We start from the raw sequence: 11,364 nt of genomic DNA, 5'->3' as shown, positions 1-11,364 counted from the left end.
GGATAGACGCCTGATGTCAAAAGACAAAGGGAACGCCAATATCCCTGTCGCCCAATATGTCAGGTGATATTTTCGTCCAGCCCATGCCGAAAATACAATTGTCCAATCGTAGCACAGGATTTCTACCTTTTCTAGTCCCTAAAGACACATGGTCGACTGGTCGAAGTACTATAAAAACGAGTAAGAAAAGTTGAGGAAAGTCGTTCAATTCATTGTCCTTTCAAAGCAGTCTCTTAATTTCCTGTGTTCGGCTGGTTTCTGTCTAACAAACTAACAAACCTACATATTTATTTGTGCGTGCCTGTTGGATCCTATTTTTGCTCTTGTGAATTTTATTGTTTTTTCATTAAGAATGGCTGAAGCAGCTCCGACATCAGTGAGTACACTTTGTGATTTTAAAGGATACATGATTTACGTGTGGCTTCTTGAATAGGGTAAACATTCCCTTGTTGACGTACATGAAAAAATGCTAAAAGTACTCCTGCCCATTGCCTGTGCCGTCCATTAGTCTTACTCATTTGAAGTTGTCTAAAACATACCAGAATCCTTTCACTTTCTGATGATGACATTGATTTGTTCATTTTGAACAGCAGCAGAAAGTAAAGATCAAAGACGTTTGTTTACAAAGAAACATAATGCTACAATACAATAGTGATAGTTGATCCAAAACACAACAGTCAGTCACAGGAAACAAAACTATACACTAGCTTGAAACCATGGCCACGAGTATTTTATTTGATACAAGTAGACTTTCAATGTACCATGTTTAATAGACCAGACTTAGTCGTAGTCTAATAGAGATTTACACAGAGCGATGACATAGTCGAGGTCGTTTTGCCAGAGTCATACTATATAAACTATCTTAGTAAAAGTAGATCTTGATTCAGTAGATTTTTTCCCCATCTGAGTTGAGAGGCATGCTGGATGTAACCCATCCAATAAATCCATGTACCGTACATGATTTTGTAATGCTATAGTGTACTTACATGATTGTATCGTGTATGAAGGAAGTTTTCTGCATGTAGAAAAACACATTACATCTTGGAATGTTTTTTTTAATCTTGTAAAATACTGTGATTTAATGTGTCCAAGTGGGTTGATTAATAGTTCCTTTGTTAGTTCTAAAAACAATGTCTGTTCATTTTCATTCAGTGCCTTTCATTTGTAAATGCATTTTTGCAGTTCTCGAACGAGAATTCCATATTTGATTATGGTTCTTAAGACAACAAGCACGACGATCTACTTTGAAAAGTACAAAATGTATTTTAAGAAGAGAGTTGTGTATTTTTTGTTTGTAGGCTATCTATTTAGATCTATCTATCCACTGACTTATTTGGGTTTGTTTGTTGTTGGGTTTTTTTGCGAACTTCACGCATGCGTTTTCTAATGTGTGAACTACAGACAAGACTTACGGAAAATGGTTGGTGGAATTTTTAAAATGCTTAATAATTCTAATTTGGACACCCAACGACCTGCATTTTTAGAATAATAAAACTCGTTCCACTATGCATGTTGACAGTGACTGTGTCGAAGAATCTGAAGATGCTACACTTTCAACATCTTTGGCGCCCACATGGGTGGTGGCACAGGACGAAAACACTTCAATAACCACAACAGTAACTACTGAGCCTCCCAGTTCTGAAATTTTAAAAAATAAATTCTGCAGAACCGCAAAGGGTCAGGTGCTCACACGTTGTATTTGATATCATCAGATTGAGCTTGGGCGACTAAGAAAAGGTACCGGTTTAGTTGGAGATCTACCACGATGTCTCTGGTTTTGTTGACGGTCTTCCATAACACATAACCCAACTGTAACTCTGTAAGCGTGCTTCGTTTCGTCGTTCCTTCCTCTCTTGGTCAACAATGTTATCATTTGATATTGCACGGACAGTGTTCCAAATCAGATGTGTTATCCAGGAACATATTTTCAACAGCTTGATTAAAAATTGCTTCATTTGGAGTTAAGGTTTGGTCTCCATGAGATTTCTTTGTTGTATTCTATTCAGAAGCGAGCTTTACTCTTAATTTCGCTAATTGCAAAATTAAATGCAAAGAGATTTATAATGTTACAATGCCAATAATATGATCAGATCAATGTAGTCAAAGTCAAATTTCCATGAAAGAAATGTAGCAATCGGACAAGACTATTGCAAATGCTGTCGGGAGAGGAAGTGCGACACTTTAATGTACATAGCACCAGTCGTATTAATTAATATAGGATTCAGTTGTTGGGGAGACAACGAGTTGTTGTTTCATACCACCAAGTGGACATGGGCAAGGACTGTTTGAATCTGCTTAACATTATAATACTTGATTGTAGCATCAACTCATAAAGAAATTGTAAAGCAAGACTAAATGTCACCACAATACAACCACTTTTTAAATTGGACAAAGATGCCAACTCTCATAACGCAATGTCATTATTTGTCTGGTATTTCTATTATAATGATGTGGACCGGTGACAATACCCCACTCCCCCGATTCCCTTCCGTTTTCCTTTCTCTCCCGCCAACTCTTGCTTTTACACTTTAGACTACATCAGCTTCTTTACTCTTTTGTCAATACGCACCTTGAGAATAGACCTGAAGACAGACAGAAATACACACCAAGTGTATTTTTAAATTCTGGTGGATTGTGCTCGGCGGATGTGGGAAGAGGTTGTTTGTTTGCGATACTGGCCTTGTAGGTTTGTATTGACGCTACAGTAACCAACTGCTATGTTGTCGGTCATTCTGAATTTGCCCGACGGCAGAGACCAGGGGACAACGACAACGTCGAAACAGCACTGATCCTTGACCGATTGACCATTTGTCGTTTTCCCAAGGCTCTCAAACGAACATAGGAAAATTGCGCATGTTTTTAATCCTATTGTCAAAAAGTTCAAAAAAGTTTTCCAAAACCTGTTGGAAAATTGTGCAGGTATTTTCGATATCGAGTATTTCTTAGGTTGCGCAGGTATTCGACATGGTAGCCTACCTACTTGAAATTCTGTAAGTATAGGTTTAAGCAATAGCCCTCTTCAGTTAGCCATTTATCGAGACTGTTATTTCATTTCATTGTATATATTTTTCCCGTTTTTTCTATGTCATGAAAATCTCCATTTTAAGTTTCTTTTTTAGCACGAAAAATTGCATCGCGCATGCACATTATATAAGGGCGCTAATATTATATTTACTTATTTTCTGGTTCTTCTGAGACAAACTCACCGGACGATTTTCAGCTAAACAATGTACCCCCTCCGATACCCAACCTGGTAGAGAGGTTTTGAACAGGTCTTTGAGGATGGGATTCTGATTCGACTACAGATCACATAATTGATACCACACTCATAAACCTGTACAATTTACCGTATATAGGAAGGGCGGCTTATTGAGACCCTTGTATAACAGCGTAAATCCTGCTCAATTTTCCGCCCCCCTCTCGAACTCATGAGTTCAACGGTAAGATCGTGGGTTCGATTACCGCCAGGGGCCCGACGTTGTGTCCTTGAAACATGTACTTTAAGTGAATTTTGCCCTGCTTTTGACAGGGAAAGAAAGTGTCTGGGCGCTTTAGTTGGCTGCTTGCACTGTATGCTTCCCAGGAAGCCGAAAATACATCTGAGTGCTCTGTTGTTCTATGTCCTGCTTAGGTAATAATGGCTATAAAGTGCACTGAGTATGCCGTAGAGCGTGGAGAGCTATACAATTATTATTATTATTATTATTATTATTATTATTATTATTATTATTGTTATTGTTATTATTATTATTATTATTATTATTGTTGTTGTTGTTGTTGTTGTTGTACTCTACTGCAGAGGAGTTTTTCCGGGGTTTTCGTTTGTTTGTTGTTGTTGTTTTGTATTCTTACAAATATTATAATTGATATCATAATCGTTATTTAGAAACTTGGCGCTTGTGTGATCTAATTGTGTTGCGAGTGTCATAAAATTGTTACTAAAAGTACAAATTTTAAGGCTACTGTGTATAGAGGTGTAGTCCTCATAGAGTTATTAAATAAAACTCCATCGCAACTGTCTTTTCCACCCTGGATCCACTAGTTTAGTGAATTCCGAATGGACAACTCAACTGGACTTTCACTGTGTTTTCTTTTTCTCTTCTTTTCATTTTCACGGAATGTATCTGACCCCATGCAATCAGCTGCGATGCAGGAAACGCATTTAGAACTGAATAATTTCTGCATCGTCTGACACGACATTAATTTTCATCTACTTTAAGAGCCGCCAGAGATGTGGTTTTTTAGCATTAACCTTTTAGAAAATCAGACTTCGCAAAATTGTGTGACTAAATTTTTTTAAAACTAAAAATGTGTTCGCTCGTATATTGAGGTGCATCAACTATGATGAAATTATATTGCATATTAAATGAAACACAACTAGATAATTCTTGGAAAACCAAATCATACCAACGATTGTGTATTCACCAGTAAATAGCCCAAAACGAATCAAGCATTACGTGCAGCCTTATGGAACAACAGCTAAAGAAACGCTACTTTGTTCCCTATTCAGACATGTTGTTTGCATCTCTCTGTGACACTTAGGATAAAGAGGTTCGTGCTCTACACGAAACCAATGGCTCATAAACAAAATAATAATGGCTACATTTTAATGTTATGTCCAAGTTTTTTGTTGTTTTATGTTTGGTGGTATTTGTGACTGCGCTGCTTTCCGATCTGTTTGTAACTATCCTAATTATAAGATAATAATATCATTTATCGCAGACACATCATCCATTCATAATTTCATTAATATGCAATATACAGTATAACAACTCGGATAGGTCGTGCACAAAAGACTCGAAATCACGCATCCGTCTAACTGTGTCTGCGGCAAAGAGTCTACATAACAAGAGGGGCCACTTCTCTCTTTGAGCCAATTAAAAAAGTGTCCTCAAAATTCGGTGACGCCCTCTTCGCAAAAGCGCACCCTTTGCCAACAGTTACCCTACTTGAGTTTAAAAAATCAAAGTGAAACTAACAAGTTTTTGAATAAATTTCGGAAGAACGCTTTTTTAAAATGGTTACGCTGACAAAAAACCTCTTCCGAAGGAAAGGGTGATTGTTTTCTTCGTTTAATTTGACTTTAGAATGGAAGGCGAGAGGTCATTAAAATTTTTAAAACCTAAAACTCCACACTGAACGAACCCGAACTGCTGATGAACAGCAGTCGATCTGCGCTCGCAAGGAGGTGCTATTCCTATTCTTCTTATGGAAAAACGAAAGAGAGCTTCAAAACAGACTGCAGCGCCATCTGAAGCAAAGAGCGAACTTCCTGCGGACACTTTTTTGGCTGAGTGGTCCATCTTGTTATGTACTATCTTTGGTCTGCGGTCCCGTTTGTTTTTCCCCTTTATCTTTGTAAGATATCCCTCGAACTACGGATCCCTCGAACTACCGAGGTCGGTCTCAATGAATTCGATCTATCTGTAATCTGTGGTATAATGTATGTATATTTCATCATTGTAAGTTTCTTTCATTTCACACAATTTTGTCTCGTAAAGTTCGATTTTTAAATAGTCAGTTTTGAGAGACCACATCTCAGGTAGCTCTTATCATAGCAGATGCAGAATTTATTTAGCTTTTAAATTGGTTTCCTGTACGAGTGGGTAGTGCAGGGCTTTAACGTGATGACAGGATTTTTATACTTTCAAGTTTCTTTTGAACGTCACTTTGTAATCGATTTGGTGGAATAGTTGTGGTTGATTAGCGGGTGTTCTTATGTTGTTCGCTTCGTCTTTCCTGTCAAACTTCTATCAGCCTCGTCTCTGCTCTTTTTTTCTCTTATGCTACTCTCTTGTTAAGCTGCAAACGCAATGGCTTCACGTTCCTCGCGTTTTCAACTCTCTGTTTTGGGGAGGGAAAGTTTGAGCTGATTACACAAACGTACTGACTTAACATTCATTTCTCCCTCGTGATTAAAAAAAACCCAACAACAATGAAACTTTAATTTCTACTTTCCACTCCAACTTCTTTAGCAATGTCTACCCACTGCTTGTTGCTTGTGGTTTATCAAAAAGTGCAGGTCTCTTCTACACCGCTGCAATTAATGCTTCATCCATCTTGTCTGCTCAAGTTCTGAATCAAGTGTCTCAATATACATGTACTAGATCTACATAGGGCCTACCAAAAGAAAGAAGGGAACAACCCAAAGAGTCAAAACATGTAGGTCAAGGTCAGCGTGTATACAATTATTTTTTAATTGTCTGTATTGCGAAAATGGGCCTAAAAGTTGAAATCAATCACTCGCATTGTTAGGTAATTTTAAACGCAGAATCCAAATCTGAAGTCAAAAATACAATTTAATGCAATTTTGAATAAAATGATTTTCAGCTTTCTACATTCTGAGTGTGGTATTTTTAGAATTTCGGCCCCTAGACGGCAGAATGACGTTTTGCAGATACCAATTTTACAGCAGCGGTAAAATCAAAATCGTGAAGGGCGGGCCGTGAAAGTGTGGGGATTGTGATGTGAAGTGATTGTGATGTGAAGATGTGCGACGCCGGATATAGGTTAACCAAGGCTTCCGTCACATCTGCAAGTTGAGTGACGGTAACAACGTGAAAACGTGGGGAATATGAAGCCAGTGCGTTTGCAGCCTTACACTTCTAATCTTCTGCACTTATATAGCCTCTTTGTGTTGCAGGTGCTGTTGAACGTATACTAAAAACTAAAAATGAAAAGTAGATGCCAATTCAGTTTAATGTTCTTATGAAAAGAGACGTATTAGTATTAACAGCGCACAGCGAGCTGAAACCCCGAACTTTTCTCTTCCAATAACAGGAGACCGGAGAACAGGATTTGTCTGGTCAAGACGTAGAGCTGCCTCAGAATGAGAAGGCCGACGTTCTCAAGAAGTTGGGGGAACTTGAGAGGCGGTATGCGGCCAACGTGGCAGAGATCGTGGAGCTCAGTAGGGAGCTTAAACGATTACGAGAGGTAGAATCTACATGAGTTCTTGAAATCCTATGTGTAACAGAATTCTTTCGTTTGACGTAATCATCACTTGGGGTGAAAATTCTTTTTTTTTTGTGGTTGTTCTGAGCAATGTTTTACAGCGCTCACAATTGCATAAGGTCATATGAGCGCGAGAGACACATTTCATTAAGCATTCTCAGTTTGGTAGGAATTGGTTTTGAGTTTTGCCCAGGTGGCTGCTGAAGACTACGCGTAACGATATTAGAACCACCAATGTATCTTTAACTTGCACTCGGGACCTCCGACATTTTTTTGCCCATATCCGAGAAGCCTTGGTGTTCGATTTTACCTACCCTAAGACCATGGGTGTAGCAGAAGAAAGACAGCGTAAGAAGGAGACAGAAGTTGCAGTAGAAAGAGCAAGGAGCCCAGAAGAGGGGGAGTGGTGGAAATAAGATGACAGAACACGATTAGACAGAAGGAAAGGAGGTGTAAGGAGAAACTTTTTTTTCTCTTTTTTTTTGTAAGCTTATCACAACGTTCGCAACTACGTAAGGTCATATGAGCGCGCGGGATACATTAAACTTTTTCTGATGGTAGGAAATTTTGAATTTTACCCGGGTGGCGGCCGAAGCCTACTCTTATCGATTTTAGACCACCAAGGGATCTTTAACGTGCGCAACTTGCACACGGGCCCTCCGAAATTTTTCGCCCTTGTCCGAGAAGGCTAGGTGTAGATCTTTCCCACCAGAAGATCAGGGGTGTGGCTGAAAGACAGAAGTAAGAAAAAGCCAAGGAGTAGCAGTAGAAAGGCTGTAGAAAGAGTCAGAGGAGGGAGCAGAAAGTTGAGAAAGAGGACACGAAAGCAGACGACAGAACATTGCAAGAGGAGGTGAAACGAGATAATTTTAGAGAAGAAAATTTTTCGGTCGCTACCCGGATTCGAACCCGGGACCTTTGAATGAGAGGCCAACACCTTAACCTCTAGGCCACGAGAGCCCCCGAAGCTTTTCAGTCGCAGTCAGATTTCAAACCTGAGACCTATTGAATGAGAGGCAAACACCGTACCTCTAGACCACGTGAGCCCCCAAACAAGAAAACTCTGCCCCCCCCCCCCCCTATTTCAGTATAAGTTTGTAGATTTCTTCCCCGACTGCCATGACGTCTCCGCATGAGTCTCGTTCAATCGTGTCTTGTAGGCGTGCGTTAAAATGTGGTGTTGAGAGAAATATGTCTACTGTTTTAATGGTTTAGGTGTATGCTGCAAATCCCTTATCATTTTTTAAACCGCTCTTTTTGCCCGATTCAGACAACCATCGTAACCGTAGTTTGCAGTGAATGTTATGAATGCGCTTTTAGATTCTGTTGATCATTCATATTTTAGACTCCTATGCAAATATCAGAGAAGATTAAACGGAACGATTTCATCTTACCTTGTTCAACCGTCAGACAAAAGTGAACAAGCTAGAGTCGTGAAGTCGGAGTGAATGGATTGAGAGAGAGAGGGGGGGGAGGCGAAAGGGGAGGGGGTGGCTGAAGTGTTGATGTTATGGTATGTTTGTATACGTATATTTTGTGTCGCAAAGGTTTGGGAAAACACACTACCACTTTCTTTAACTTATTCAAGTAACGATCGGTAAAGTATGTGCCATTTGGGTTTTTTCCCCTTCCTCTTATGGGTTTCCACAAATAACCATTAAAATGTTTTTGTTTATATACTCCTAAGACCAAACAAAAACAAACAACAACAGCAACACGTTTTTCTCTCAATTACAGGAATCACAAGCTTATCTACTGAATGAAAGACAGCCTGAGAGGTTGCTAGCACAAGATGAAGTGTTGCTCGCTGAGGAGAAGAGGGACGAAATTCTCAACCACATTTCAGCCCTTGAAAGGCAGTATGATGCTAACAATGATCAGATCAGGATGCTCGGAGAGCAACTAAACGTACTTCGTGAGCAGAGTGCTCGTCTGGAAGAAGAGTCTGAATCAGACGTGGAATCCATGGACTCGGACAGCTCACACTCAGACTCTGAAGACTCAGATGAGGCCGCCGCTCTACCGAGAACAGTTGGTCGCTTTTGAGAAAGCGCAGGCTTTTGAAAGTTTTCCAATGGGATAACCCCAAAATTTACCGCCACCCCAAGTGAGGAGTTCACTGCATGTTGCAGTGAAAATGACCCCAAATTAAGCGATATTCTCATTTTCTGTAGTGTATCAGTTTTCACTTGGGCACTGTTCCAAAAATTAGTATCAATTTCTTTGGTAGAAAATGCTTAAAATATATTACCAACGTGGATAAGCTAGACAACTTAAACCCAATGAAAAAGAGTTAACAAGCTTGGTGGGTTAGCCCATTGTACATGGGATAGACCATGTGTATACTTCAATGCAGGAATAGTCCACATAGAAGAAAGGTATACCTTATTTCGGATGGGATGGCCCATTTCACCCCCAGATTTGCTTCAAAGCGTTTTCTGCACATCTGCACAACTGAGCCAACCCAACTCTTTCACCTATTTTTTTTTAATCAAGTAAATAATTGCCAGTAATTTATACGTATACGGCAGACAAGATCATAACTGACCATGTGAAAAAGCACAGAAGAATTCATTTGAAAACAAACGCTCAGAGATGGATTTTATGGGTCCAAAAACCTTTACCTTGGATTTTTTTCTCAAAACAGCATTTTTTCGGGATAGCCCCCTTGTGCTTAAAAGCGACCAATTTCCTTCCCCGTTGATGGTGAAGAATAAAACACAACAGCCTTATGAGTACAAAGAAGGATACGATTCTTTTCTACTTTCATTTTATTTGTGTCTATAATAAGAAAATATAAATCAGATTTAGGGCTTACCAGCATTTTTGTGTTGAAGCTGAATCTTTGTATTATGTTGATGTTGTGGTAGGACATGTGTAATATATTCACCCTAATATCCCTCGTGGATCAACAAAGCTTATCTCATTTTATCTACGTGTAGATCTTTCCTTTTTTTTTCAAAATGCAGTAGCTTATAAATTTTCCTGATATAAAGATATACAAAGTCTTGATTAGTGTGATTTTATTCTGTGTAAAAGTCTGATATAGATTTGGAGAGAGAGGAGAGAGAGAGAGAGAGAGAGAGAGGGGGGGGGTGTATTGTAATATTTTGTGAACGACGCTATAAGTAGGAAATTCTAGATCTAATGCTCTTTCAGAAGCAGTGAAAGGCCAACGTTATTTTCATTAGATAAGTTTCTTTTCTTTCGATTAGTTTCTACTCACCCCTACAACAAATATCAAAGGTGTACGCTGTTGCACCTTGTTGGAGGTGGAGAAAGACCTACTGTTCCTTTGATGTTTCGTTTCTGTTGTATTGCAACCATGGCAAACATGGTCACATGTATTGTATCACTGTCTCAGTTCACTTGTATTATTTTGAGACTTACAGAAATTGACATTTTCATCAAGTACAATTCCTAAAGCACTACTTGCAACTCGTCACACGGCTGCATGTGGCGATTTCATCCAGTCATCTTTCTTCAGGTGACACCATTAGTGACTCCACACATTCAATTTCTCGCAAAGAATCAATTAATAAAATGCAATGTTTAATCATGATCTCTTCCTATGATTGATTTTGTATCTATTCGTGATTTCCTGTTCCTCGTTGCATTGTTTTATCACAGTTAATTTAAAGTTAAAGTTTTAAAAAAACATTGATCAGCTCATCATGCCTGCATGGCACTTATCTTAGAATATTTTGTTACGCTTAGTTCAACTGGACACAGAGACCTACGTCAGTTTGAATGTGGGGCTCTTGATATCCTGTCAGCTGCCAGGACACTGAATGAACGCAGGTGAGAAATAAAACATAAAACTAGAGGACAAACCAGGCCAGAATCTATTAGAACCCGAACGTCAAGTAGAAAGAAAAGCTCTCGACAATCTGCCCGTGATGGCCGACAGAATCAGATGGTTCATGTTACTTATTATGGCACTACATGTATATACTGCATAAATTTTTAAGACGGAGTAAGTCCTTCTCTGAGTCAGAAACTTGTAATGTATGTTCTACGTCAAAAAATTTGTCTCTGTACATGTGTGTCCTAGGTTGTGAAATGCATCTGTGCAAATGTGCATTTCCTTTCCTTTATTTTCTTTTCTCATCTCCTATTTGAATTTGATAAGGGAGCAGGGAAGGAGGGGAAAGGGAGGAAACTTTAAATTAGAGAAGATTTTCCGTTGCTGACTGTCAGTGTCATGTTTCGAATCCGGGGCCTGTTGATGAGGCGAACACCGTACCTTTAGACCACGAGAGCACCCCCCCTCCCTCCCCACTTGTTCTCCTTCGTTGTTTTCTTGTTCATCTTGTTGTTGTTGTTGTTGTTGTTGTTGTTGTTGTTGTTGTTGTTGTTCTTCTTCTTCTTCTTCTTCTTCTTCTTCTTCTTCTTCTTCTTCTTCTTCTT

The sequence above is a fragment of the Aplysia californica genome, unplaced genomic scaffold (assembly GCF_000002075.1).
Source record: "Aplysia californica isolate F4 #8 unplaced genomic scaffold, AplCal3.0 scaffold00088, whole genome shotgun sequence".
Classification (NCBI taxonomy): Eukaryota; Metazoa; Mollusca; class Gastropoda; order Aplysiida; family Aplysiidae; genus Aplysia; species Aplysia californica.
Note: the sequence above shows the minus strand (reverse complement) of the source record.